The sequence below is a fragment of the Chiloscyllium punctatum genome, chromosome 13 (genome assembly GCF_047496795.1).
Source record: "Chiloscyllium punctatum isolate Juve2018m chromosome 13, sChiPun1.3, whole genome shotgun sequence".
NCBI lineage: Eukaryota > Metazoa > Chordata > Chondrichthyes > Orectolobiformes > Hemiscylliidae > Chiloscyllium > Chiloscyllium punctatum.
The window spans coordinates 63,823,469-63,850,918 of record NC_092751.1 but is presented as its reverse complement, the minus strand read 5'-3'; positions in this window follow the sequence as shown (position 1 = coordinate 63,850,918).

Below are 27,450 nucleotides of genomic sequence, written 5' to 3'. Positions count from 1 at the left end.
CAGGTGGACGAAGAGATGCTGCTCCAGCTCCTTTATTTTCTATAATGTAGGATGAAACAGTGACGCTGCTCCAGCTCCTTTATTTTCTAGAATGCAGGAGGAAGCAGAGACGCTGCTCCAGCTCCTTTATTTTCTATAATACTGGAGAAAGCAGTGACGCTGCTCCAGCTCCTTTATTTTCTAGAATGCAGGAGGAAGCAGAGACGCTGTTCCAGCACCTTTATTTTCTATAATATTGGAGGAAGTAGTGAAGCTGCTCCAGCTCCTTTATTTTCTATAATACAGGAGGAAGCAGTGATGCTGCTCCAGCTCCTTTATTTTCTATAATACAGGATGAAGCAGTGACGCTGCTCCAGCTCCTTTATTTTCTATAATACAGGAGGAAGCAGTGATGCTGCTCTAGCTCCTTTATTTTCTATCATACATGAGGAAGCCGTGACGCTGCTCCAGATCCTTTATTTTCTATAATACAGCAGGAAGCAGAGACGCTGCTCCAGCTCCTTTATTTTCTATAATACAGGAGGAAGCAGTGACGCTGCTCCAGCTCCTTTATTTTCTAGTATACTGGAGGAAGCAGTGACTCTGCTCCAACTCCTTCATTTTCTATAATACAGAAGGAAGCAGAGACGCTGCTCCAGCTCCTTTATTTTCTATAATACAGGAGGAAGCAGAGACGCTGCTCCAGCTCCTTTATTTTCTAGTATACTGGAGGAAGCAGTGACTCTGCTCCAACTCCTTCATTTTCTATAATACAGAAGGAAGCAGAGACGCTGCTCCAGCTCCTTTATTTTCTAGTATACTGGAGGAAGCAGTGACTCTGCTCCAGCTCCTTTATTTTCTATAATACAGGAGGAAGCAGTGACGCTGCTCTCGCTCCTGTATTTTCTATAATACAGAAGGAAGCAGTGACGCTGCTCCAGCTCCTTTATTTTCTCTAATACAGGTGGACGAAGAGACGCTGCTCCAGCTCCTTTATTTTCTATAATACAGGAGGAAGCAGTGACCCTGCTCCATCTCCTTTATTTTCTATAATACAGTAGGAAGCAGAGACGCTGCTCCAGCTCCTTTATTTTCTATAATACAGGAGGAAGCAGTGACGCTGCTCCAGCTCCTTTATTTTCTATAATACAGCAGGATGCAGTGACACTGCTCCAGCTCCTTTATTTTCTATCATACATGAGGAAACAGTGACGCTCCTCCAGCTCCTTTATTTTCTATAATACAGGAGGAAGCAGTGACACTGCTCCAGCTCCTTTATTTTCTATAATACAGGAGGAAGTAGTGAAGCTGCTCCAGCTCCTTTATTTTCTATAATACAGGATGAAGCAGTGACACTGCTCCAGCTCCTTTATTTTCTATAACACAGGAGGAAGTAGTGAAGCTGCTCCAGCTCCTTTATTTTCTATAATACAGGATGAAGCAGTGACACTGCTCCAGCTCCTTTATTTTCTATAATACAGGAGGAAGTAGTGAAGCTGCTCCAGCTCCTTTATTTTCTATAATACAGGAGGAAGCAGTGACGCTGCTCCAGCTCCTTTATTTTCAATAATACAGGAGGAAGCAGAGATGCTGCTCCAGCTCCTTTATTTTCTTTCATACAGGAGGAAGCAGTGACGCTGCTCCAGCTCCTTTATTTTCTATAATACAGGAGGAAGCAGTGACGCTGCTCCAGCTCCTTTATTTTCTATAATACAGGAGGAAGTAGTGAAGCTGCTCCAGATCCTTAATTTTCTATAATACAGGAGGAAGCAGTGACGCTGCTCCAGCTCCTTTATTTTCTATAATACAGGAGGAAGCAGTGACCCTGCTCCAGCTCCTTTATTTTCTATAATACAGGAGGAAGCAGTGACGCTGCTCCAGCTCCTTTATTTTCTATAATACAGCAGGAAGCAGTGACGCTGCTCCAGATCCTTTATTTTCTATAATACAGTAGGAAGCAGTGACGCTGCTCCAGCTCCTTTATTTTCTATAATACAGGAGGAAGCAGTGACGCAGCTCCAGCTCCTTTATTTTCTATATTACAGGAGGAAGCAGTGACGCTGCTCCAGCCCCTTTATTTTCTATAATACAGGAGGAAGCAGTGACGCTGCTCCAGCTCCTTTATTTTCTATAATGTAGGATGAAACAGTGACGCTGCTCCAGCTCCTTTATTTTCTATAATAAAGGAGGAAGTAGTGAAGCTGCTCCAGACCCTTAATTTTCTATAATACAGGAGGAAGCAGTGACGCTGCTCCAGCTCCTTATTTTTCTATAATACAGGAGGAAGCAGTGACGCTGCTCCAGCTCCTTTATTTTCTATAATACAGGAGGAAGCAGTGATGCTGCTCCAGCTCCTTTATTTTCTATAATACAGGAGGAAGCAGTGACGCTGCTCCAGATCCTTTATTTTGTATAATACAGGAGGAAGTAGTGAAGCTGCTCCAGATCCTTTATTTTCTACAATACAGGAGGAAGCAGTGATGCTGCTCCAGCTCCTTTATTTTCTATAATACAGGAGGAAGCAGAGAAGCTGCTCCAGCTCCGTTATTTTCTACAATACAGTAGAAAGCAGTGACGCTGCTCCAGCTCCTTTATTATCGATAATTCAGGATTAAGCAGTGACGCTGCTCCAGCTCCTTTATTTTCTATAATACAGGATGAAGCAGAGACGCTGCTCCAGCTCCTTTATTTTCTATAATGCAGGAGGAAGCAGTGACGCTGCTCCAGCTCCTTTATTTTCTATAATACAGCAGAAAGCAGTGACGCTGCTCCAGCTCCTTTATTTTCGATAATACAGCAGGAAGTAGTGACGCTGCTCCAGCTCCTTTATTTTCTATAATACAGCAGGAAGCAGAGACGCTGCTCCAGCTCCTTTATTTTCTATAACACAGGAGGAAGCAGTGATCCTGCTCCAGCTCCTTTATTTTCTATAATACAGGCGGAAGCAGTGACGCTGCTCCAGATCATTTATTTTCTATAATACTGGAGGAAGCTGTGACTCTGCTCCAGCTCCTTTATTTTCGATAATACAGGAGGAAGCAGAGACGCTGCTCCAGCTCCTTTGTTTTCTTTAATACAGGATGAAGCAGTGACACTGCTCCAGCTCCTTTATTTTCTATAATACAGGAGGAAGTAGTGAAGCTGCTCCAGCTCCTTTATTTTCTATAATACAGGAGGAAGCAGTGACGCTGCTCCAGCTCCTTTATTTTCAATAATACAGGAGGAAGCAGAGACGCTGCTCCAGCTCCTTTATTTTCTATAATACAGGATGAAGCAGTGACGCTGCTCCAGCTCCTTTATTTTCTATAATACAGGAGGAAGCAGTGACGCTGCTCCAGCTCCTTTATTTTCTATAATACAGGAGGAAGTAGTGACGCTGCTCCAGCTCCTTTATTTTCTATAATACAGGAGGAAGCAGTGAAGCTGCTCCAGATCCTTAATTTTCTATAATACAGGAGGAAGCAGTGACGCTGCTCCAGCTCCTTTATTTTCTATAATACAGGAGGAAGCAGTGACCCTGCTCCAGCTCCTTTATTTTCTATAATACAGGAGGAAGCAGTGACGCTGCTCCAGCTCCTTTATTTTCTATAATACAGGATGAAGCAGTGACGCTGCTCCAGCTCCTTTATTTTCTATAATACAGGAGGAAGCAGTGACGCTACTCCAGCTCCTTTATTTTCTATAATACAGGAGGAAGTAGTGAAGCTGCTCCAGATCCTTAATTTTCTATAATACAGGAGGAAGCAGTGACGCTGCTCCAGCTCCTTTATTTTCTATAATACAGGAGGAAGCAGTGACCCTGCTCCAGCTCCTTTATTTTCTATAATACAGGATGAAGCAGTGACGCTGCTCCAGCTCCTTTATTTTCTATAATACAGGAGGAAGCAGAGACGCTGATCCAGCTCCTTTATTTTCTATAATACAGCAGGAAGCAGTGACGCTGCTCCAGCTCCTTTATTTTCTATAATACAGGAGGAAGCAGTGACGCTGCTCCAGCTCCTTTATTTTCTATAATACAGGAGGAAGCAGTGACGCTGCTCCAGCTCCTTTATTTTCTATAATACAGGAGGAAGCAGTGACGCTGCTCCAGCTCCTTTATTTTCTATAATACAGGAGGAAGCAGTGACGCAGCTCCAGCTCCTTTATTTTCTATATTACAGGAGGAAGCAGTGACGCTGCTCCAGCTCCTTTATTTTCTGTAATACAGGTGGACGAAGAGATGCTGCTCCAGCTCCTTTATTTTCTATAATACAGGAGGAAGTAGTGAAGCTGCTCCAGATCCTTAATTTTCTATAATACAGGATGAAGCAGTAACGCTGCTCCAGCTCCTTTATTTTCTATGATTCAGGAGGAAGCAGTGACGCTGCTCCAGCTCCTTTATTTTCTATAATACAGGAGGAAGCAGTGACGCTGCTCCAGCTCCTTTATTTTCTATAATACAGGAGGAAGCAGTGATGCTGCTCCAGCTCCTTTCTTTTCTATAATACAGGAGGAAGCAGTGACGCTGCTCCAGATCCTTTATTTTGTATAATATAGGAGGAAGTGGTGAAGCTGCTCCAGATCCTTTATTTTCTACAATACAGGAGGAAGCAGTGATGCTGCTCCAGCTCCATTATTTTCTATAATACAGGAGGAAGCAGAGAAGCTGCTCCAGCTCCGTTATTTTCTACAATACAGTAGGAAGCAGTGACGCTGCTCCAGCTCCTTTATTATCTATAATACAGGATTAAGCAGTGACGCTGCTCCAGCTCCTTTATTTTCTATAATACAGGATGAAGCAGAGACGCTGCTCCAGCTCCTTTATTTTCTATAATGCAGGAGGAAGCAGTGACGCTGCTCCAGCTCCTTTATTTTCTATAATACAGCAGAAAGCAGTGACGCTGCTCCAGCTCCTTTATTTTCGATAATACAGCAGGAAGTAGTGACGCTGCTCCAGCTCCTTTATTTTCTATAACACAGGAGGAAGCAGTGATCCTGCTCCAGCTCTTTTATTTTCTATAATACAGGAGGAAGCAGTGACGCTGCTCCAGATCATTTATTTTCTATAATACTGGAGGAAGCTGTGACTCTGCTCCAGCTCCTTTATTTTCGATAATACAGGAGGAAGCAGAGACGCTGCTCCAGCACCTTTTTTTTCTATAATACAGGAGGAAGCAGAGACGCTGCTCCAGCTCGTATATTTTCTATAATACAGGAGGAAGCAGTGACGCTGTTCCAGCTCCTTTATTTTCTGTAATACAGAAGGAAGCAGTGACTCTGCGCCAGCTCCTTTATTTTCTATAATACAGGAGGAAGCATTGACGCTGCTCCAGCTCCTTTATTTTCTATAAAGCAGCTTCCTCCTGTATTATAGAAAATAAAGGAGCTGGAGCAGAGTCACAGCTTCCTCCTGTATTATAGAAAATAAATGATCTGGAGCAGCGTCACTGCTTCCTCCTGTATTATCGAAAATAAAGGAGCTCGAGCAGCATCACTGCCTCCTCCTGTATTATTGAAAATAAAGGAGCTGGAGCAGCGTCACTGCTTCCTCCTGTATTATTGAAAATAAAGGAGCTGGAGCAGCGTCACTGCTTCCTGCTGTATTATAGAAAATAAAGGAGCTAGAGCAGCGTCACTGCTTCCTCCTGCATTATAGAAAATAAAGGAGCCGGAGCAGCGTCTCTGCTTCCTCCTGTATTATAGAAAATAAAGGAGCTGGAGCAGCGTCACTACTTCCTGCTGTATTATAGAAAATAAAGGAGCTAGAGCAGCGTCACTGCTTCATCCTGTATTATAGAAAATAAAGGAGCTGGAGCAGCGTCACTGCTTCCTCCTGTATTATAGATAATAAAGGAGCTGGAGCAGCGTCACTGCTTCCTCCTGCATTATAGAAAATAAAGGAGCTGGAGCAGCGTCTCTGCTTCATCCTGTATTATAGAAAATAAAGGAGCTGGAGCAGCATCACTGCTTCCTCCTGTATTGTAGAAAATAAAGGATCTGGATCAGCTTCACTACTTCCTCCTGTATTATACAAAATAAAGGATCTGGAGCAGCGTCACTGCTTCCCCCTGTCTTATAGAAAATAAAGGAGCTGGAGCAGCATCACTGCTTCCTCCTGTAGTATTGAAAATAAAGGAGCTGGAGCAGCGTCACTGCTTCCTCATGTATTATAGAAAATAAAGGATCTGGAGCAGCGTCACTGCTTCCTCCTGTATTATAGAAAATAAAGGAGCTGGAGCAGCATCACTGCTTCCTCCTGTATTATTGAAAATAAAGGAGCTGGAGCAGCGTCACTGCTTCCTCCTGTATTATTGAAAATAAAGGAGCTGGAGCAGCGTCACTACTTCCTCATGTATTATAGAAAACAAAGGATCTGGAGCAGCTTCACTACTTCCTCCTGTATTATAGAAAATAAAGGAGCAGGAGCAGCGTCTCTGCTTCATCCTGTATTATAGAAAATAAAGGAGCTGGAGCAGCATCACTGCTTCCTCCTGTATTGTAGAAAATAAAGGATCTGGAGCAGCTTCACTACTTCCTCCTGTATTATACAAAATAAAGGATCTGGAGCAGCGTCACTGCTTCCTCCTGTATTATAGAAAATAAAGGAGCTGGAGCAGCATCACTGCTTCCTCCTGTATTATTGAAAATAAAGGATCTGGAGCAGCGTCACTGCTTCCTCCTGTATTATAGAAAATAAAGGAGCTGGAGCAGCATCACTGCCTCCTCCTGTATTATTGAAAATAAAGGAGCTGGAGCAGCGTCACTGCTTCCTCCTGTATTATTGAAAATAAAGGAGCTGGAGCAGCGTCACTGCTTCCTGCTGTACTATAGAAAATAAAGGAGCTGGAGCAGCGTCACTGCTTCCTCCTGCATTATAGAAAATAAAGGAGCCGGAGCAGCGTCTCTGCTTCATCCTGTATTATAGAAAATAAAGGAGCCGGAGCAGCGTCTCTGCTTCCTCCTGTATTATAGAAAATAAAGGAGGTGGAGCAGCGTCACTGCTTCCTGCTGTATTATATAAAATAAAGGAGCTGGAGCAGCGTCACTGCTTCCTCCTGCATTATAGAAAATAAAGGAGCTGGAGCAGCGTCTCTGCTTCATCCTGTATTATAGAAAATAAAGGAGCTCGAGCAGCGTCACTGCTTCCTCCTGCATTATAGAAAATAAAGGAGCTGGAGCAGCGTCTCTGCTTCATCCTGTATTATAGAAAATAAAGGAGCTCGAGCAGCGTCACTGCTTCCTCCTGTATTATAGATAATAAAGGAGCTGGAGCAGCGTCACTGCTTCCTCCTGCATTATAGAAAATAAAGGAGCTGGAGCAGCGTCTCTGCTTCATCCTGTATTGTAGAAAATAAAGGAGCTGGAGCAGCATCACTGCTTCCTCCTGTATTGTAGAAAATAAAGGATCTGGAGCAGCTTCACTACTTCCTCCTGAATTATACAAAATAAAGGATCTGGAGCAGCGTCACTGCTTCCTCCTGTTTTATAGAAAATAAAGGAGCTGGAGCAGCATCACTGCTTCCTCCTGTATTCTTGAAAATAAAGGATCTGGAGCAGCTTCACTACTTCCTCCTGAATTATACAAAATAAAGGATCTGGAGCAGCGTCACTGCTTCCTCCTGTTTTATAGAAAATAAAGGAGCTGGAGCAGCATCACTGCTTCCTCCTGTATTATTGAAAATAAAGGAGCTGGAGCAGCGTCACTGCTTCCTCCTGTATTATTGAAAATAAAGGAGCTGGAGCAGCGTCACTACTTCCTCATGTATTATAGAAAATAAAGGATCTGGAGCAGCTTCACTACTTCCTCCTGTATTATAGAAAATAAAGGAGCTGGAGCAGCGTCTCTGCTTCCTCCTGTATTATAGAAAATACATGAGCGAGAGCAGCGTCACTGCTTCCTCCTGTATTATTGAAAATAAAGGAGTTGGAGCAGAGTCACTGCTTCCACCTGTATTATAGAAAATAAAGGTACTGGAGCAGCTTCACTGCTTCCTCCTGTATTATAGAAAATAAAGGAGCTGGAGCAGCGTCACTACTTCCTCCTGTAATATAGAAAATAAAGGAGCTGGAACAGCGTCACTGCTTCATCCTGTATTATTGAAAATAAAGGAGTTGGAGCAGAGTCACTGCTTCCACCTGTATTATAGAAAATAAAGGTACTGGAGCAGCTTCACTGCTTCCTCCTGTATTATAGAAAATAAAGAAGCTGGAGCAGCGTCTCTGCTTCCTCCTGTATTATCGAAAATAAAGGAGCTGGAGCAGCGTCTCTGCTTCCTCCAGTATACTCTCTCCTTCTCCCCTCTCTCCATCACCTGCTCCTCCCCCTCTCCTTCTCCCCCTCGCCTCCCCCTTCCTTCCCCTCTCTCCTTCCCCCCTCTCTTTCCCCCTCTCCTTCTACCACTCTCCTTCCCCCTTCCTTCCCCTCTCTCCTTCCCCCACTTTCTCCCTCCCCCACTCTCTCTCCGTCTCTCCTTACTCCATCCTTCCCTCCTCTCTGTCTCCAATTTATCCTTCCGCCTTCCTCCTCCCCTCTCCTTCTCCCCTCTCTCCTTCCCCGTCCTTCCCCTCACTGCTTCACCCCCTCTTCTTCTCCCCTCTCTCCTTCTCCCCACTCTCCTTCTCCACTCTCTCATTCCCCACTCCTTCCCCTCTCTCCTTCTCCCCTCTCACCTTCCCTCCACTCTCTCCTTCTTCCCTCCATCCTTCACCCATCCTTCCCCTCTCCTTCCCCCTTCCTTCTCCCCTCTCTCCTTCTCCCCTCTCCTTCTTCACTCTCTCCTTCCCCATTCCTTCCCCTCTCTCTTTCCCCCTCTCCTTTTCCCCTCTCTCCTTCCCTCCTCTCTCCTTCCCCCTTCTTTCCCCGCTTTCCTTCTCCCCTCTCTCCTTCCCCCTTCCTTCCCGTCTCTCATTATTCCTTCCTTCCCCCTCTCCATCTCCACTCTCTCCTTCCCCCTTATTTTCCCTCTCTCCGTTCCCCCTCTCCTTCCCCCTCTCCATCCCCTTCTCTCCTTTTCCCCTCTTTCCTTTTCCCCTCTCTCCTGCTCCCCTCTCTCCCTCTCCATCTCCCTCTCTCCTTCTCCCATCCTTCCCCTCTCCTTCCCCCTTCCTTCTCCCCTCTCTCTTTCCCCATTCCTTCCCATCTCTCCTTCCCCCCTTTCTCCTTCCCCCCTCTCTCCTCCCCCAATCCTTCCCCTCTCCTTCTCCCCCTGCTTCCCCCCTCTCTTTCCGCCTTCCTTCCCCTCCCTCCTTCTCCCCTCTCCCCTTCCCCCTTCCATCCCCTCTCTCCTTCTCCCCAACTCTCTCCTTTCCCCCTCTCCTTCCCCCCACTTTTTCTTCCCCATTCTCCTTCCCTCATCCTTCCCCTCTCCTTCCCCCTTCGTTCTCCACTCTATCTTTCCCCATTCCTTCCCCTCTCTCCTTCCTCCTTCCTTTCCCTCTCTCTCCTTCTCCCTTCTCCTTCTCCTCTCTCTCCTTCCTGTCTCTTCTTATTCCTTCCTTCCCTCCTCTCCTTCTCCTCTCTCTCCTTCACCCTTCCATTCCCTCTCTCCTTCTCCCCTCTCTCCTTCACCCTTCAATTCCCTCTCTCCTTCTCCCCTCTTTCCTTCCCCCTTCTTTCCCCTCTCTCCTTCTCCCCTCTCTTCTTCCTCCTTCCATTCCCTCTCCTCTTCTCCCCTATCTCTTTCCCCCTTCCTTTCTAGGGAGCGAGGTTGGAAGCTCAGAGTTAGAACGAACAGAGTTGTTGTCTCTGGTTTGTTACCCGTGCCACGTGATAGAGAGTCGAGGAATAGGGAGAGAGAAGAGTTAAATGCGTGGCTACAGGGATGGTGCAGGAGGGAGGGATTTCGGTATCTGGATAACTGGGGTTCTTTCTGGGGAAGGTGGGACCTCTATAAACAGGATGGTCTGCACTTGAACCTGAGGGGCACCAGTATCCTTGGGGGGAGGTTTGCTAGTGCTCTTGGGGGGGGTTTAAACTAACTCTGCAGGGGCATGGGAACCCAGACTGTAGCTTTAGGGTGCAGGACCTGGAGTGTAGGGAGGTTAGGAATATGGCGTCAATCTTAAAGGAGGGTGCCTGTAAACAGAAGAGTGGCTTGAAGTGTGTATACTTTAATGCCAGAAGTATACGAAATAAGGTAGGTGAACTCGCAGCGTGGGTTGGTACCTGGGACTTCGATGTTGTGGCTATTACGGAGACATGGCTAGATCAGGGACAGGATTGGCTGTTGCAGGTTCCAGGGTTTAAATGTTTTAGTAGGGTCAGAGGTGGGGGCAAAAGAGGGGGGGGTGTGGCTTTGCTTGTCAAAGATAGTATTACAGCGGTGGAAAGGAAGATGGACGAAGATTTGCCATCTGAGGTAGTTTGGGTGGAGGTTAGGAATAGGAGAGGTGAGGTCACCCTGTTAGGAGTCTTTTACAGGCCTCCTAATAGTCCTAGAATCGTTGAAGAAAGGATTGCGAGGATGATTCAGGAGAAGAGTGACAGTAATAGGGTGATTGTTATGGGAGACTTTAACTTTCCTGATATTGATTGGGAAAGCTATAGCTCAAGTTCGTTAGATGGGTCAGTGTTTGTGCAATGTGTGCAGGAGAGTTTCCTGACACAATATGTAGATAAGCCAACAAGAGGTGAGGCCATACTGGATTTGGTTCTGGGTAACGAACCAGGCCAGGTATTAGAACTAGAGGTAGGTGAGCACTTTGGGGACAGTGACCACAATTCGGTGATTTTTACTCTCGTGATGGAGAGGGATAAGTGTGTACTACAGGGCAAGAGTTATAGCTGGGGGCAGGGAAATTATGATGCGTTGAGGCATGACTTAGGATGTGTGGATTGGAAAAGTAGATTCCAAGGCAAGAGCGTAATTGATATGTGGAACTTGTTCAAGGAGCAACTATTGAGTGTCCTTGATAAGTACGTACCTATCAGGCAGGGAGGAAAGGGTCGTGTGAGGGAGCCGTGGTTTAATAAGGAGTTGGAATCCCTTGTTAAATGGAAGAGGGCGGCCTTTGTAAAGATGAGGCGTGAAGGTTCAATAGGGGCAATTGAGAGTTATAAGGTAGCCCGGAAAGACCTGAAGAGAGAGCTAAGAGCAGCAAGGAGGGGACATGAAAGGTCCTTAGTTGGTAGGATTAGGGAAAACCCTAAGGCTTTCTATAGGTATGTTAGGAATAAAAGAATGACTAGGGAAGGAATAGGTCCAATCAAGGATAGTAATGGGAAGTTGCGTGTGGAGGCTGAAGAGATTGGGGAGGCGCTGAATGAATACTTTTCGTCAGTATTCACTCAGGAACAGGAAATTGTTGTCGATATGAATACTGAGGCACGAATAAGTAGAATGGATGGCTTTGATATATGTAGAGAAGAGGTGTTGGAAATTCTGGCAAGGGTGAAAATAGATAAGTCCCCTGGGCCTGATGGTATTTATCCTAGGATTCTCTGGGAAGCAAGGGAGGAGATTGCAGAGCCATTGGCCTTGATTTTTGTGTCCTCTTTGTCGACAGGAGTAGTGCCAGAGGACTGGAGGCTAGCAAACATGGTTCCCTTGTTCAAGAAGGGGAGTAGGGATAATCCTAGTAACTATAGGCCAGTGAGTCTCACTTCTGTTGTGGGCAAAGTCTTAGAGAGAATTGTAAGGGATAGGATTTATGCACATCTGGATAAGAGTGATGTGATCAAGGATAGTCAGCATGGTTTTGTGAAGGGCAGGTCGTGCCTCACAAACCTTATTGAATTCTTTGAGAGGGTGACTAAGGAGGTAGATGAGGGGAAAGCGGTAGATGTGGTATATATGGATTTTAGTAAGGCGTTTGATAAGGTCCCCCATGGTAGGCTACTGCAGAAAATACAGAGATATGGCATTGAAGGTGAGTTGGAGGTTTGGATTAGGAATTGGCTCTCTGGAAGAAGACAGAGGGTAGTAGTTGATGGCAAAGGTTCATCTTGGAGTGCCGTCACTAGCGGTGTTCCGCAAGGATCTGTTTTGGGACCATTGCTGTTTGTCATTTTTATAAATGACCTGGAGGAAGGGTTAGAAGGTTGGGTGAGCAAGTTTGCGGATGATACGAAAGTCGGAGGAGTTGTAGACAGTGAGGAAGGATATGGCAGGTTACAGCGGGATATAGAGAAGCTGCAGAGCTGGGCAGAAAGGTGGCAAATGGAGTTCAATGTAGCTAAGTGTGAAGTGATTCACTTTGGTAAGAGTAATAAAAAGATGGATTACTGGGCTAATGGTAGACTACTTGGTAGTGTGGAAGAGCAGAGGGATCTTGGTGTCCATGTACACAGATCTCTGAAAGTTGCCACCCAGGTAAATAGTGCAGTGAAGAAGGCATATGGCGTACTGGCTTTTATTGGTAGAGGAATTGAGTTCCGGAGTCCTGAGGTCATGCTGCAGTTGTATAAGACTCTGGTGCGGCCGCATCTGGAATATTGTGTGCAGTTTTGGTCGCCATACTATAGGAAGGATGTGGAGGCACTGGAACGGGTGCAGAGGAAGTTTACCAGGATGTTGCCTGGTATGGTAGGAAAATCCTATGAGGAAAGGCTGAGGCACTTGGGGTTGTTTTCATTGGAGAAAAGAAGGTTTAGGGGTGATTTGATAGAGGTGTACAAGATGATTAGGGGGTTAGATCGGGTTGACAGTGAGAACCTTTTTCCACGTATGGAGTCAGCTATTACAAGGGGGCATAGCTTTAAATTAAGGGGGGGGTAGATATAGGACTGATGTTAGGGGTAGGTTCTTCACTCAGCGAGTCGTAAGTTCATGGAATGCCCTGCCAGTAGCAGTAGTGGACTCTCCCTCTTTATGGGTATTTAAGCGGGCATTGGATAGGTATATGGAGGATAGTGGGTTAGTGTAGGTTAGGTGGGCTTTGATCGGTGCAACATCGAGGGCTGAAGGGCCTGTACTGCACTGTATTCTTCTATGTCACTATGTTCTATGTTCTATGTTTCTCCCCTCTCACCTTCTCCCCTCTCTCCTTCTCCCCCCTCCTCCCCCCCTCCTTCTCTCCTCTCTCCTTCTCCCCTCTCTCCTTCTCCCCTCTCTCCTTCCCCAGTCCTTTGGCCCTTTCTTTTTCTCCACCTCTCCTTCCCCCTTCCTTCCCCTCTGTCCTTAACCCATCTCTCTTTTCCCCTGTCTCCTCCTTTCCCTCCTTCCCCCTGCCTTCCCCTCTCTCTTTCTCCCCTCTCTCCTTCCCCCTCTCCTTCCCCCCTCTCTCCTCCTCTCTTCCATTCCCGCTCTCCTTCTCCCCTCTCTCTCCTTCCCCCTTCTTTCCCCCTTCTCTCCTCCCCCCTCCCTTCCCCCCTGCCTTCCCCCCCTCTCTTTCTCCCCTCTCCTCCCCTCTTCCTTCCCCTCACTCCTTCTCCCCTCTCTCAATCCCCTTCCTTCCTCTCTCTCCTTCACTCCTCTCTCCTTCCCCCCTTCTCTTTGCCCTTCCTTCTCCTCTCTCCTTCCCCCTTCCTTTCCCCCTCTCCTTTTCCACTGTCTCCTTCACCTTTCCTTCCCCTCTCTCCTTCTCACCTCACTCCTCCCCCCCTTCCTTCATCTCTCTCCTTCTCCCCTCTCCTTCCCCCTTCCTTCCCCTCTCTCCTTCTCCCCTCTCACCTTTGTCCTTCATTCCATTCTCTCCGTGCCCCTTCTACTTCTCCCATCTCTGCTCCCCCCTTCCTTACCCTCTCTCCTTCCCCACTCTCCTTCTCCCATCTCTACTCCCCCCTCCTTCTCCCCTCTTTCCTTCCCCCTTCATTCCCCTCTCTCCATTCCCCCCCTCTCCTTATGCCCTCTCCTTCTCCCCTCTCTCCTTCCCCGGTCCTTCCACTCTTTCCTTCCCCTCTCTCCTTCCCCCCTCTCTTTTTGTCCACTTCTCCTTCCCCCTTCCTTCCCCTCTCTCCTTAACCCATCTCTCTTTCCCCCGTCTCCTTCTCCTCTCTCTCCTTCCCCTGCCTTCCTCTCTCTCTTTCTCCCCTCTCTCCTTCCCCCTCTCCTTCCCCCCTCTCTCCTTCCCTCTTCCATTCCCGCTCTCCTTCTCCCCCCTCTCTCCTTCCCCCATCTTTCCCCCTTCTCTCCTCACCCCTCCCTTCCCCGCTCTCCTTCTCCCCTCTCTCTCCTTCTCCCTTCTTTCCCCCTTCTCTCCTCACCCCTCCCTTCCCCGCTCTCTTTCTCCCCTCTCCTCCCCCCATCCTTCCCTCACTCCTTCTCCCCTCTCTCAATCCCCCTTCCTTCCTCTCTCTACTTTCCTCCTCTCTCTTTCCCCTGCTCACCTCACCCTTCCTTCTCCTCTCTCCTTCCCCCTTCCTTTCCCCCTCTTCTTTTCCACTGTCTCCTTCCCCCTTCCTTCCCCTCTCTCCTTCTCACCTCACTCCTCCCCACTTCCTTCCCCTCTCTCCTTCTCCCCTCTCACCTTTGTCCTTAATTCCATTCTCTCCATGCACCCTCTACTTCTCCCATCTCTGCTCCCCCCTTCCTTTCCCTCTCTCCATTCCCCCCCTCTCATTACCCTCTCTCCTTCCCCCCTCTCTCCTTTCCCCCCGCTCTCCTTCTCACCTCTCTCCTTCTCCCCTCTCTCCTTCCCCCTTCCTTCCCTCCTCTCCTTCACACCTCTCTCCTTCCCCCTCTCATTACCCCTCTCCTTCGTCCCGTCTGTCCTTCCCCCTTCCTTCCCTCCTCTCCTTCCCTTCTCTCCTTCTCCCGTCTCTCCTTCACCCTTCTCCTTCTCCCCTCTCTCCTTCGCACTTCGTACCCCTTTCGCCGTGCCCCCCCTCTCTCCTTCCCCATCTCTTCTTCTCCTCTCTCCTTCCCCCTTCCTCCCCCTCTCTCCTTCCCTCCTCTCCTTCCCTTCTGTCCTTCTCCCCTCTCTCCTTCCCCCTTCCTTCCCCCTTCTCCTTCTCCCCTCTCTCCTTCTCCGGTCCTTCCCTTCTTTCCTTCACCTCTCTCTCCTTCCCCCTTCTCTCTTTCTCCACCTCTCCTTCCCCCTTCCTTCCGCTCTCTCCTTACCCCATCTCTCTTTCCTCCTCTCTCCTTCTCCTCTCTGTCTCCTTCCCCCTTCCTTCCACTCTCTCCTTGCCCCATCTCTCTTTCCCCCCTCTCCTTCTCCTCTCTCTCTCCTTCCCCCTTCTTTCCTCACTCTCCTTCTCCCCTCTCTCCTTCTCCCTTCCTTCACCTCTCTCCTCCTCCACTCTCCTTCCCCCTTCCTTCCCCTCCCTCCTTCTCCCCTCTCTCCTTTGCCCTTCGTTCCACTCTCTCCATGCCCCCCTCTCTCCTTCCCCCCTCTCCTTCCCTCATCTCTCCTTCCCCCTTCCTTTCCCTCTCTTCATCTCCCCTCTCTCCTTTGTCTACCTCTCTACTTCCCCCCTCTCTCCTTCTCCCCTCTTTCCTTCCCCCTTCCTTCCCCTCACTCCATTCCCTGCTCTCTCCTACCCCCGTCTCCTACTCCCCTCTCTCCTTCCCCCTTCCTTCCCTCCTCTCCTTCTCCCCTCTCTCCTTCCCCCTCTCATTACCCCTCTCCTTCCTCCCGTCTCTCCTTCCCCCTTCCTTTCCTCCCCTCCTTCCCTTCTCTCCTTCTCCCCTCTCTCCTTCCCCCTTGCCCTTCTCCCCTCTCTCCTTCTCCCCTCTCTCCTTCCCCGGTCCTTCCCCTCTCTCCTTCTCCCCTCTCTTCTTCCTCCTTCCATTCCCTCTCCTCATCTCCCCTATCTCTTTCCCCCTTCCTTTCTCCCCTCTCACCTTCTCCCCTCTCTCCTTCACCCCCTCCTCCCCCCCCCCTCCTTCTCTCCTCTCTCCTTCTCCCCTCTCTCCTTCCCCAGTCCTTCGGCCCTTCCCTTTCTCCACCTCTCCTTCCCCCTTCCTTCCCCTCTCTCCTTAACCTATCTCTCTTTTCCCCTGTCTCCTCCTTTCCCTCCTTCCCCCTGCCTTCCCCTCTCTCTTTCTCCCTCTCCTTCCCCCCTCTCTCCTCCTCTCTTCCATTCCCGCTCTCCTTCTCCCCTCTCTCTCCTTCCCCCTTCTTTCCCCCTTCTCTCCTCCCCCCTCCCTTCCCCCCTGCCTTCCCCCTCTCTTTCTCCCCTCTCCTCCCCTCTTCCTTCCCCTCACTCCTTCTCGCCTCTCTCAATCCCCTTCCTTCCTCTCTCTCCTTCACTCCTCTCTCCTTCCCCCCTTCTCTTTGCCCGTCCTTCTCTTCTCTCCTTCCCCCTTCCTTTCCCCCTCTCCTTTTCCACTGTCTCCTTCACCTTTCCTTCCCCTCTCTCCTTCTCACCTCACTCCTCCCCCCCTTCCTTCATCTCTCTCCTTCTCCCCTCTCCTTCCCCCTTCCTTCCCCTCTCTCCTTCTCCCCTCTCACCTTTGTCCTTCATTCCATTCTCTCCGTGCCCCTTCTACTTCTCCCATCTCTGCTCCCCCCTTCCTTACCCTCTCTCCTTCCCCACTCTCCTTCTCCCATCTCTACTCCCCCCTCCTTCTCCCCTCTTTCCTTCCCCCTTCCTTCCCCTCTCTCCTTCCCCCCTCCTTCTCCCCTCTTTCCTTCCCCCTTCCTTCCCCTCTCTCCATTCCCCCCCCTCTCCTTCCCCCTCACCTTCTCCCCTCTCTCCTTCCCCGGTCCTTCCCCTCTCTCCTTCCCCCCTCTCTTTTTATCCACTTCTCCTTCCGCCTTCCTTCCCCTCTCTCCTTAACCCATCTCTCTTTCCCCGTCTCCTTCTCCTCTCTCTCCTTCCCCTGCCTTCCCCTCTCTCTTTCTCCCCTCTCTCCTTCCCCCCTCTCTCCTTCCCTCTTCCATTCCCGCTCTCCTTCTCCCCTCTCTCTCCTTCCCCCATCTTTCCCCCTTCTCTCCTCACCCCTCCCTTCCCCGCTCTCTTTCTCCCCTATCCTCCCCCCTTCCTTCCCTCACTCCTTCTCCCCTCTCTCAATCCCCCTTCCTTCCTCTTTCTACTTCCCTCCTCTCTCCTTCCCCCGCTCACCTCACCCTTCCTTCTCCTCTCTCCTTCCCCCTTCCTTTCCCCTCTCCTTTTCCACTGTCTCCTTCACCCTTCCTTCCCCTATCTCTTTCTCACCTCACTCCTCCCCACTTCCTTCATCTCTCTCCTTCTCCCCTCTCCTTCCCCCTTCCTTCCCCTCTCTCCTTCTCCCCACTCGCCTTTGCCCTTCGTTCCATTCTCTCCGTGCCCCCTCTACTTCTCCCATCTCTGCTCCCCCCTTCCTTACCCTCTCTCCTTCCCCCCCTCTCTCCTTTCCCCCCGCTCTCCTTCTCCCCTCTCTCCTTCTCCCCTCTCTCCTTCCCCCTTCCTTCTCCCCTCTCTCCTTCCCCCTTCCTTCCCTCCTCTCCTTCACACCTCTCTCCTTCCCCCTCTCATTACCCCTCTCCTTCATCCCGTCTGTCCTTCCCCCTTCCTTCCCTCCTCTCCTTCCCTTCACTCCTTCTCCCGTCTCTCCTTCCCCCTTCTCCTTCTCCCCTCTCTCCTTCGCACTTCGTTCCCCTTTCGCCGTGCGCCCCTCTCTCCTTCCCCCTCTCTTCTTCTCCTCTCTCCTTCCCCCTTCCTCCCCCTCTCTCCTTCCCTCCTCTCCTTCCCTTCTCTCCTTCTCCCCTCTCTCCTTCCCCTTTCCTTCCCCCTTCTCCTTCTCCCCTCTCTCCTTCTCCGGTCCTTCCCCTCTTTCCTTCACCTCTCTCTCCTTCCCCCTTCTCTTTTTCTCCACCTCTCCTTCCCCCTTCCTTCCGCTCTCTCCTTACCCCATCTCTCTTTCCTCCTCTCTCCTTCTCCTCTCTCTCCTTCCCCCTTCCTTCCACTCTCTCCTTGCCCCATCTCTCTTTCCCCCTCTCTCCTTCTCCTCTCTCTCTCCTTCCCCCTTCCTTCCTCACTCTCCTTCTCCCCTCTCTCCTTCTCCCTTCCTTCACCTCTCTCCTCCTCCACTCTCCTTCCCCCTTCCTTCCCCTCCCTCCTTGTCCCCTCTCTCCTTTGCCCTTCGTTCCACTCTCTCCATGCCCCCCTCTCTCCTTCCCCCCTCTCCTTCCCTCATCTCTCCTTCCCCCTTCCTTTTCCTCTCTTCGTCTCCCCTCTCTCCTTTGTCTACCTCTCTACTTCCCCCCTCTCTCCTACTCCCCTCTTTCCTTCCCCCTTCCTTCCCCTCACTCCATTCCCTGCTCTCTCCTACCCCCGTCTCCTACTCCCCTCTCTCCTTCCCTCCTCTCCTTCTCCCCTCTCTCCTTCCCCCTCTCATTACCCCTCTCCTTCCTCCTTCTTTTCCTCCCTTCCTTCCCTTCTCTCCTTCTCCCCTCTCTCCTTCCCCCTTCCCCTTCTCCCCTCTCTCCTTCCCCCTCTCATTACCCCTCTCCTTCCTCCCGTCTCTCCTTCCCCCTTCTTTTCCTCCCCTCCTTCCCTTCTCTCCTTCTCCCCTCTCTCCTTCCCCCTTCCCCTTCTCCCCTCTCTCCTTCCCCCTCTCATTACCCCTCTCCTTCCTCCCGTCTCTCCTTCCCCCTTCCTTTCCTCCTCTCCTTCCCTTCTCTCCTTCTCCCCTCTCTCCTTCCCCTTCTCCTTCTCCCCTCTCTCCTTCCCCTTCTCCCCTCTCACCTTCCCCCTCTCCTTCTCGCCTCTTTCCTTCTTCCCTATCTCCTTCCCTCTTCCATTCCCTCTTTCCTTCTCCACTCTCTCCTTCCCCCTTCGTTCCCCTCTCTCCTTCTCCCTCTCCTCCCCCCTTCTCCCCACTCTCCTTCTCCACTCTCTCCTTCCCCCTTCCTAACCCACTCTCTCCTTCTCCCATCCTTCCCCTCTACTTCCCCCTTCCTTCTCCCCTCTCTTTCTCCCCTCTCTCCTTCCCCCTTCCTTTCCCGCTCTCCTTCCCCCTTCTCTCCTTCGCCCTCTCTCCTTCTCCCCTCTTTCCTTCCCCCTTCCTTTCCCGCTCTCCTTCCCCCTTCTCTCCTTCGCCCTCTCTCCTTCTCCCCTCTTTCCTTCCCCCTTCCTTCTCCCCCTTCCTTCTCCCCTCTCTCCTTCTCCCCTCTCTCCTTCCCAGTTCTTTCCCTCTTTCCTTCCCCTCTCACTCCTTCCCCCCTCTCTTTTTCCTCACCTCTCCTTCCCCCTTCCTTCCCCTCTCTCCTTAACCCATCTCTCTTTCCCCCTGTCTCCTTCTCCTCTACCTCCTTCCCTTCGTTCTCCTCTCTCCCTCTCCCCTCTCTCCTACCCCTCTCTCTCCTTCTCCCCTCTCTCCTTCCCCCTTCCTTCCCCCCTCTCTGTCTCCCCTTCTTTCCCCTCTCTTCTTCTCTCCTCTCTCCTTCCCCCTTCCTTCCCCTCTCTCCTTCTCCCTTCTTTCCCCTCTCTCCTTCTCCCCTCTCTCCTTCCCCCTTCCTTCCCCTCTCTCCTTCCCCCACTTTCTCCCTCCCCCACTTTCTCCCTCCCCCACTCTCTCCTTCCCCCTTCCTTCCCCCTTCCTTTCACCCCCTCCTTCTCCCCTCTCTCATTCCCCCTCTCATTCTCCTCTCTCTCGTTCCACTTTCCTTACCGTTTCTCCTTAGTCCATCCTTCCCTCCTCTCTGTCTCCACTCTATCCTTCTGCCTTCCTCCTCCATGCTCTCCTTCCCCCTCTCCTCGCCCCTCTCCTTCTCCCCCTCTCATTCCACATTCCTTCCCCTCTCTCCTTCCCTCTTCCTTCCCCTCTCTCCTTCCCCCCACTCTCTCCTTCCTCCCTCCATCCTTCCCCCTTCCTTCTCCCCTCTCTCCTTCTCCCCTCTCCTTCTCCACTCTCTCCTTCCCCATTCCTTCCCCTCTCTCTTTCCCCCTCTACTTTTCCCCTCTCTCCTTCCCTCCTCTCTCCTTCACCCCCTCTCCTTCCCCCTTCTTTCCCCGCTTTCCTTCTCCCCTCTCTCCTTCCTGTCTCTCCTTATTCCGTCCTTCCCTCCTCTCCATCTCCCCTCTCTCCTCCCCTGTCCTTCTCCCCACTCTCATTCCACATTCCTTCCCCCCTTCTCCCTTCTCTCCTTCCCCCTTCCTTCCCCTCTCTCCCTCTCCCCTCTCTCCTTCTCCCTCTCCTTCCCTCCTCTCCTTCACCACTCTCCCCTTCTCTCCTCTCTCCTTCTCCCTCACCTACCCTTTCTGCTTTTCGCCTCTCTCCTTTCACCTTCCTTCCCGTCTCTCGTTATTCCTTCCTTCCCCCGTCTCCTTCTCCACTCTCTCCTTCCCCCTCTCTTCCCCCCTCCTTCTCCCGTCTCTCCTTCCCCCTTCCTTCCCCTCTCTCCTTCTCCCCTCTCTCCTTCCCCCTTCCTTCCCCTCTCTCCTTCTCCCCTCTCTCCTTCCCCCCTCTCTCCTTCCCTCTTCCTTCCCCTCTTTCCCTCTCCCCTCACTCCTTCACTCTTCCTTCCCCTCTCTCCTTCTCCCCATCCTTCCCCCCTCTCCGTCTCCCTTTCTTTCCCCTCTCTCCTTCTCCCCTCTCTTCTTCCCCTGCTCCTCCCCCTCTCCTTCTCCCCCTCGCCTCCCCCTTCCTTCCCCTCTCTCCTTCCCCCCTCTCTCCTTCCCCCTCTCCTTCTCCCACTCTCCTTCCCCCTTCCTTCCCCTCTCTCCTTTCCCCACTTTCTCCCTCCCCCACTCTCACTCCGTCTCTCCTTACTCCATCCTTCCCTCCTCTCTGTCTCCAATCTATCCTTCCGCCTTCCTCCTCCCCTCTCTCCTTCCCCCTCTCCTCGCTCCTCTCCTTCTCCCCGTCTCATTCCACATTCGTTCCCCTCTCTCCTTCTCCCCTCTCTCCTTCCCCCGTCCTTCCCCTCACTGCTTCACCCCCTCTTCTTCTCCCCTCTCTCCTTCTCCCCACTCTCCTTCTCCACTCTCTCCTTCCCCATTCCTTCCCCTCTCTCCTTCTCCCCTCTCACCTTCCCTCCACTCTCTCCTTCTTCCCTCCATCCTTCCCCCATCCTTCCCCTCTCCTTCCCCCTTCCTTCTCCCCTCTCTCCTTCTCCCCTCTCCTTCTTCACTCTCTCCTTCCCCATTCCTTCCCCTCTCTCTTTCCCCCTCTCCTTTTCCCCTCTCTCCTTCCCTCCTTTCTCCTTTCCCCTTCTTTCCCCGCTTTCCTTCTCCCCTCTCTCCTTCCCCCTTCCTTCCCGTCTCTCATTATTCCTTCCTTCCCCCTCTCCATCTCCACTCTCTCCTTCCCCCTTCTTTTCCCTCTCTCCTTTCCCCCTCTCCTTCCCCCTCTCCATCCCCTTCTCTCCTTTTCCCCTCTCTCCTTCTCCCCTCTCTCCCTCTCCATCTCCCTCTCTCCTTCTCCCTCTCTCCTTCTCCCATCCTTCCCCTCTCTTTCCCCCTTCCTTCTCCCCTCTCTCTTTCCCCATTCCTTCCCATCTCTCCTTCCCCCCCTTTCTCCTTCCCCCCTCTCCTCCCCAATCCTTCCCCTCTCCTTCTCCCCCTGCTTCCCCCCTCTCCTTCCGCCTTCCTTCCCCTCCCTCCTTCTCCCCTCTCCCCTTCCCCCTTCCATCCCCTCTCTCCTTCTCCCCAACTCTCTCCTTTCCCCCCTCTCCTTCCCCCCACTTTTTCTTCCCCCATTCTCCTTCCCTCATCCTTCCCCTCTCCTTCCCCCTTGGTTCCCCACTCTCTCTTTCCCCATTCCTTCCCCTCTCTCCTTCCTCCTTCCTTTCCCTCTCTCTCCTTCTCCCTTCTCCTTCTCCTCTCTCTCCTTCCTGTCTCTTCTTATTCCTTCCTTCCCTCCTCTCCTTCTCCCCTCTCTCCTTCACCCTTCCATTCCCTCTCTCCTTCTCCCCTCTTTCCTTCCCCCTTCTTTCCCCTCTCTCCTTCTCCCCTCTCTTCTTCCTCCTTCCATTCCCTCTCCTCTTCTCCCCTATCTCTTTCCCCCTTCCTTTCTCCTCTCTCACCTTCTCCCCTCTCTCCTTCTCCCCCCTCCTCCCCCCCTCCTTCTCTCCTCTCTCCATCTCCCCTCTCTCCTTCCCCAGTCCTTCGGCCCTTTCCTTTTCTCCACCTCTCCTTCCCCCTTCCTTCCCCTCTCTCCTTAACCCATCTCTCTTTTCCCCTGTCTCCTCCTTTCCCTCCTTCCCCCTGACTTCCCCTCTCTCTTTCTCCCCTCTCCTTCCCCCCTCTCTCCTCCTCTCTTCCATTCCCGCTCTCCTTCTCCCCTCTCTCTCCTTCCCCCTTCTTTCCCCCTTCTCTCCTCCCCCCTCCCTTCCCCCCTGCCTTCCCCCCTCTCTTTCTCCCCTCTCCTCCCCTCTTCCTTCCCCTCACTCCTTCTCCCCTCTCTCAATCCCCTTCCTTCCTCTCTCTCCTTCACTCCTCTCTCCTTTCCCCCTTCTCTTTGCCCTTCCTTCTCCTCTCTCCTTCCCCCTTCCTTTCCCCCTCTCCTTTTCCACGGTCTCCTTCACCTTTCCTTCCCCTCTCTCCTTCTCCCCTCTCCTTCCCCCTTCCTTCCCCTCTCTCCTTCTCCCCTCTCACCTTTGTCCTTCATTCCATTCTCTCCGTGCCCCTTCTACTTCTCCCATCTCTGCTCCCCCCTTCCTTACCCTCTCTCCTTCCCCCCTCTCCTTCTCCCATCTCTGCTCCACCCTTCCTTCCCCTCTCTCCTTCTCCCCTCCTTCTCCCCTCTTACCTTCCCCCTTCATTCCCCTCTCTCCATTCCCCCCCTCACCTTACCCCCTCTCCTTATCCCCTCTCTCCTTCCCCGGTCCTTCCACTCTTTCCTTCCCCTCTCTCCTTCCCCCCTCTCTTTTTGTCCACTTCTCCTTCCCCCTTCCTTCCCCTCTCTCCTTAACCCATCTCTCTTTCCCCCGTCTCCTTCTCCTCTCTCTCCTTCCCCTGCCTTCCCCTCTCTCTCTTTCTCCCCTCTCTCCTTCCCCCTCTCCTTCCCCCCTCTCTCCTTCCCTCTTCCATTCCCGCTCTCCTTCTCCCCTCTCTCTCCTTCCCCCATCTTTCCCCCTTCTCTCCTCACCCCTCCCTTCCCCGCTCTCCTTCTCCCCTCTCTCTCCTTCTCCCTTCTTTCCCCCTTCTCTCCTCACCCCTCCCTTCCCCGCTCTCTTTCTCCCCTCTCCTCCCCCCATCCTTCCCTCACTCCTTCTCCCCTCTCTCAATCCACCTTCCTTCCTCTCTCTACTTTCCTCCTCTCTCTTTCCCCTGCTCACCTCACCCTTCCTTCTCCTCTCTCCTTCCCCCTTCCTTTCCCCCTCTTCTTTTCCACTGTCTCCTTCCCCCTTCCTTCCCCTCTCTCCTTCTCACCTCACTCCTCCCCACTTCCTTCCCCTCTCTCCTTCTCCCCTCTCACCTTTGTCCTTAATTCCATTCTCTCCATGCACCCTCTACTTCTCCCATCTCTGCTCCCCCCTTCCTTTCCCTCTCTCCATTCCCCCCCTCTCATTACCCTCTCTCCTTCCCCCCTCTCTCCTTTCCCCCCGCTCTCCTTCTCACCTCTCTCCTTCTCCCCTCTCTCCTTCCCCCTTCCTTCTCCCCTCTCTCCTTCCCCCTTCCTTCCCTCCTCTCCTTCACACCTCTCTCCTTCCCCCTCTCATTACCCCTCTCCTTCGTCCCGTCTGTCCTTCCCCCTTCCTTCCCTCCTCTCCTTCCCTTCTCTCCTTCTCCCGTCTCTCCTTCCCCCTTCTCCTTCTCCCCTCTCTCCTTCGCACTTCGTACCCCTTTCGCCGTGCCCCCCCTCTCTCCTTCCCCATCTCTTCTTCTCCTCTCTCCTTCCCCCTTCCTCCGCCTATCTTCTTCCCTCCTCTCCTTCCCTTCTGTCCTTCTCCCCTCTCTCCTTCCCCCTTCCTTCCCCCTTCTCCTTCTCCCCTCTCTCCTTCTCCGGTCCTTCCCCTCTTTCCATCACCTCTCTCTCCTTCCCCCTTCTCTCTTTCTCCACCTCTCCTTCCCCCTTCCTTCCGCTCTCTCCTTACCCCATCTCTCTTTCCTCCTCTCTCCTTCTCCTCTCTGTCTCCTTCCCCCTTCCTTCCACTCTCTCCTTGCCCCATCTCTCTTTCCCCCTCTCTCCTTCTCCTCTCTCTCTCCTTCCCCCTTCTTTCCTCACTCTCCTTCTCCCCTCTCTCCTTCTCCCTTCCTTCACCTCTCTCCTCCTCCACTCTCCTTCCCCTTCCTTCCCCTCCCTCCTTCTCCCCTCTCTCCTTTGCCCTTCGTTCCACTCTCTCCATGCCCCCCTCTCTCCTTCCCCCTTCCTTTCCCTCTCTCCATTCCCCCCCTCACCTTACCTCCTCTCCTTCTCCCCTCTCTCCTTCCCCGGTCCTTCCACTCTTTCCTTCCCCTCTCTCCTTCCCCCCTCTCTTTTTATCCACCTCTCCTTCCCTCTTCCTTCCCCTCTCTCCTTAACCCATCTCTCTTTCCCCCATCTCCTTCTCCTCTCTCTCCTTCCCCTGCCTTCTCCTCTCTCTTTCTCCCCCCTCTCCTTCCCCCTCTCCTTCCCCCCCTCTCTCCTTCCCTCTTCCATTCCCGCTCTCCTTCTCCCCTCTCTCTCCTTCCCCCATCTTTCCCCCTTCTCTCCTCACCCCTCCCTTCCCCGCTCACTTTCTCCCCTCTCCTCCCCTCTTCCTTCCCTCACTCCTTCTCCCCTCTCTCAATCCCCCTTCCTTCCTCTCTCTAGTTCCCTCCTCTCTCCTTCCCCCCCTCTCCTCACCCTTCCTTCCCTCACTCCTTCTTCCCTCTCTCTATCCCCCTTCCTTCCTCTCTCTCCTTCCCTCCTCTCTCCTTCCCCTGCTCACCTCACCCTTCCTTCTCCTCTCTCCTTCCCCCTTCCTTTCCCCTCTCCTTTTCCACTGTCACCTTCACCCTTCCTTCCCCTCTCTTTCTCACCTCACTCCTCCCCACTTCCTTCATCCCTCTCCTTCTCCCCTCTCCTTCCCCCTTCCTTCCCCTCTCTCCTTCTCCCCTCTCGCCTTTGCCCTTCGTTCCATTCTCTCCGTGCCCCCTCTACTTCTCCCATCTCTGCTCCCCCCTTCCTTACCCTCCCTCCTTCTCCCCTCTCTCCTTCTCCCATCTCTACTCCCCCCTTCCTTCTCCCCTCTCTCCTTCTCCCCTCTCTCCTTCTCCCCTCTCTCCTTCCCCCTTCCTTCTCCCCTCTCTCCTTCCCCCTTCCTTCCCTCCTCTCCTTCACACCTCTCTCCTTCTCCCTCTCATTACCCCTCTCCTTCGTCCCGTCTGTCCTTCCCCCTTCCTTCCCTCCTCTCCTTCCCTTCTCTCCTTCTCCCGTCTCTCCTTCACCCCTTCTCCTTCTCCCCTCTCTCCTTCGCACTTCGTTCCCCTTTGGCCATGCCCCTCTCTCTCCTTCCCCCTCTCTTCTTCTCCTCTCTCCTTCCCCCTTCCTCCCCCTCTCTCCTTCCCTTTTCTCCTTGTCCCCTCTCTCCTTCCCCCTTCCTTCCTCCTTCTCCTTCTCCCCCCTCTCCTTCTCCGGTCCTTCCCCTCTTTCCTTCACCTCTCTCTCCTTCCCCCTTCTCTCTTTCTCCACCTCTCCTTACCCCATCTCTCTTTCCTCCTCTCTCCTTCTCCTCTCTCTCTCCTTCCCCCTTCCTTCCTCACTCTCCTTCTCCCCCTCTCTCCTTCCCCCTTCCTTCCCCTCCCTCCTTCTCCCCTCTCTCCTTTGCCCTTCATTCCACTCTCTCCGTGCCCCCCTCTCTCCTTCCCCCCTCTTCTTCCCTCATCTCTCCTTCCCCCTTCCTTTCCCTCTCTTCGTCTCCCTTCTCTCCTTTGTCTACCTCTCTACTTCCCCCCTCTCTCCTTCTCCCCTCTTTCCTTCCCCCTTCCTTCCCCTCACTCCATTCCCTGCTCTCTCCTACCCCCGTCTCCTACTCCCCTCTCTCCTTCCCCTTCCTTCCCTCCTCTCCTTCTCCCCCTCTCCTTCCCCCTCTCATTACCCCTCTCCTTCCTCCCGTCTCTCCTTTCCCCTTCCTTTCCTCCCCTCCTTCCCCCTTCCTTTCCTCCCCTCCTTCCCTTCTCTCCTTCTCCCCTCTCTCCTTCCCCCTTCCCCTTCTCCCCTCTCTCCTTCTCCCCTCTCTCCTTCCCCGGTCCTTCCCCTCTTTCCTTCCCCTCTCTCTCTCCTTCCCCCCTCTCTCTTTCTCCATCTCTCCTTCCCCCTTCCTTCCCCTCTCTCCTTAACCAATCTCTTTTTCTCCCTCTCATTACCCCTCTCCTTCCTCCCGTCTCTCCTTCCCCCTTCCTTTCCTCCTCTCCTTCCCTTCTCTCCTTCTCCCCTCTCTCCTTCCCCTTCTCCTTCTCCCCTCTCACCTTCCCCCTCTCCTTCTCGCCTTTTTCCTTCTCCCCATCTCCTTCCCTCTTCCATTCCCTCTTTCCTTCTCCACTCTCTCCTTCCCCCTTCCTTCCCCTCTCTCCTTCTCTCTCTCCTCCCCCCTTCTCCCCACTCTCCTTCTCCACTCTCTCCTTCCCCCTTCCTACCCCACTCTCTCCTTCCCCCATCCTTCCCCTCTACTTCCCCCTTCCTTCTCCCCTCTCTCCTTCCCCCTTCCTTTCCCGCTCTCCTTCCCCCTTCTCTCCTTCCCCCTCTCTCCTTCTCCCCTCTTTCCTTCCCCCTTCCTTCCCCTGTCTCCTTTCCCCCTCTCTCCTTCCCCCTTCCTTCTCCCCCTTCTCCTTCTCCCTTCTCTCCTTCTCCCCTCTCTCCTTCTCCCCTCTCTCCTTCCCTAGTTCTTCCCCTCTTTCCTTCCCCTCTCACTCCTTCCCCCCTCTCTTTTTCCTCACCTCTCCTTCCCCCTTCCTTTCCCTCTCTCCTTAACCCATCTCTCTTCCCCCTGTCTCCTTCTCCTCTACCTCCTTCCTTTCGTTCTCCTCTCTCCTTCTCCCCTCTCTTCGACCCCCTTCCTTCCTCTCTCTCCCGCCCTCCTCTCTCCTTCACCCCTCTCTCCTACCCCCCTCTCTCCTTCTCCCCTCTCTCCTTCCCCCTTCCTTCTCCCCTCTTCTTCTCCCCGCTCTCCTTCTCCACTCTCCCCGTCCCCAGTTGTTCCCCTGTTTCCTTCCCCTCTCTCTCCTTCTCCCCTCTCTCTTTCTCCACCTCTCCTTCCCCCTTCGTTCCCCTCTCTCCTATCCCCTTTTTTCCCCTCTCTCCTTTCCCCCCTGTCTCCTTCCCCTCTCTCCTTTCCCCTCTCTTTGTTCCCTCTCTTTCTCCTCCTTCCTTCCTCTCTCTCTCCTTCCCTCCTCTCTCCTTCCCCCCTCTCCTTCTCCCCTCTCTCCTTCTCCTCTCTCTCCTTCCCCCTTCCTTTCCCCTTCTCCTTCTCCCCTCTCTCCTTCCCCCTGCCTTGCACCTTCTTCCCGCCTACCCCTCTCCTCCTCCCTTCTCTCTTTCTCCCCCTCTGCTCCTCCCCTCTCACCTTCTCCCTTCTTCTACCCCCCTCCTTCTCCACTCTCTCCTCCCCCCTTCCTTCCCCTCTCTCCTTCTCCCCTTCTTTCCCCCTCTCCTCCCCCCTCCTTCTCCCCACTCTCCTTCTCCACTCTCTCCTTCCCCTTCCTTCGCCACTCTCCTTCTCCCCCTCGCCTCCCCCCTTCCTTCCCCTCTATTCTTCCCCCCCTCTTTCCTTCTCCCTGTC